General features: G+C 35.5%; 1 protein-coding gene across 1 annotated transcript in view; it reads right to left on the minus strand.

Annotated features, from left to right (window-relative positions):
- The window catches only part of LOC105313285 (transcription factor IIIA-like), an 18,039-nt gene that overhangs the window by 15,701 nt on the left and 697 nt on the right, over window positions 1–1,641 (minus strand). Inside the window, exons 2-4 of the mRNA XM_019998266.1 lie at window positions 1,556–1,602; window positions 695–785; window positions 561–649 (exon numbers count right to left, since the gene is read on the minus strand). The gene's annotated coding sequence lies outside the window, so the exon portion shown is untranslated. The remainder of the gene's footprint in view (window positions 1–560; window positions 650–694; window positions 786–1,555; window positions 1,603–1,641) is intronic.

A 1,641-nucleotide genomic window follows, 5' to 3' on the forward strand; every position in this document is an offset into this window, starting at 1 on the left:
ATAATATGCTTTATGCTACAATTGAACCAAATTCAACTCCGGCTTCAACATAATATCAGGAGTTTTAGTGAACAAGTAGATTATAAACCAGCCTTAATAAAGAGGCTACCCTATACGTGGAAATTTTCGAGGGGATAAATTTTCAAGAATAATAAACTTGTAGGATTTTGCGAGGCCAAATTTTCACATTGTTTTGAAGTGCCACCATTTTGTAATAATTTGAAAATTTAAAATTAATTTTTGTGAATGACCACCCAATTCGTGAAAATTGCAAAAATTTATCTCATCAAAAATTTCCATGCATATATGGTATACCGTATACTGGGAAATTTCCGAGTAGCCAAATTTTCGCGGATTTCGTGTTTTCTTGCTCCGTTGTGAAAATAAAAATCGTGAAATTCTGGATTTACATTGCCACGTGGTGGAGTTTACAAGCTATTCGTGAAAATATTATTTCGTGAAATCTTACAAATGCAAAATTCGCGAAAATTTAGCAACGCGAAAATATCCCAGTATACGGTACTGTACGTACATTATTATTATTATTAAATTTAAATTACTTAAATTGCTTCAGTTTGTGTGTCAGTGATAGATGAGTTAGAAGTCTCTGTCTCTTCTTAAACTCTTGACCACACCCCTCCTGATTGCACTAAAACCACACCCACTAATAATTGGTAAGTGACACGCCCATTACCTTATAAGGGCACGAATCTAAATGAGTTTTTAAGTGACGCTTCAGGTTGGATGATGATGAATAGACACGGCCACAACCTGTCACAGAGCAACTAGAAATAATTGAAAATAATAACTTTTTAAAAATAAATAAAAAATAAATGAATGCATTAAATTTTGCTACAAAATTTGGCCAAATATTCTGTAATATAGTAGAGCTTCTTTGTCAAAAATGACAAGGAAAGAATTTTCATTTTCATAAGTTTTTCTAATACAATGTACATGAACATGTATTCTTATGTTGGTTAGAACTGAATTTTTAAATTTGGCTAAAAATCATGTATAAAAAACAAAAGTACCTCTGAAATGAGGACACCACAGGTAGTGTGGGCCCAATGGTGTCCTTAATAAAGAGGCTACACTGTACATGTATTAAGGACAGGTAGTGTGGGTCCAATGGTGTCCTTAATAAAGAGGCTACACTGTACATGTATTAAGGACAGGTAGTGTGGGCCCAATGGTGTCCTTAACAAAGAGGCTACACTGTACATGTATTAAGGACAGGTAGTGTGGGCCCAATGGTGTCCTTAATAAAGAGGCTACACTGTACATGTATTAAGGACAGGTAGTGTGGGCCCAACGGTGTCCTTAATAAAGAGGCTACACTGTATAATTACTACTAAAATTACTAATAATAATAATAATAACTATTCTCTGTAAAACCTCAGACCGTCAGCAATTAATTAAAACAAAGTTCACATCCCAAAATACTACAAAATGATAACAACAGCCTCAAAGCATCTGCCCCCTGGCAACAGTTGCCTAACAACCGATTCTCACTTAGCAACCGTTACTTAGCAACCGTATCCTAGCAACGACTCACGTGAAGTGCTTCTTGTCTGGTGAGTGTGTGAATGTAGATTTTATATACTAAGGGGAGGGAGGGAGAGAGAGAGAGAGAGAGAGAGA

The sequence above is a fragment of the Amphimedon queenslandica genome, unplaced genomic scaffold, assembly GCF_000090795.2.
Source record: "Amphimedon queenslandica unplaced genomic scaffold, v1.1 AMPQUscaffold_13330, whole genome shotgun sequence".
In the NCBI taxonomy this organism is placed as follows: domain Eukaryota; kingdom Metazoa; phylum Porifera; class Demospongiae; order Haplosclerida; family Niphatidae; genus Amphimedon; species Amphimedon queenslandica.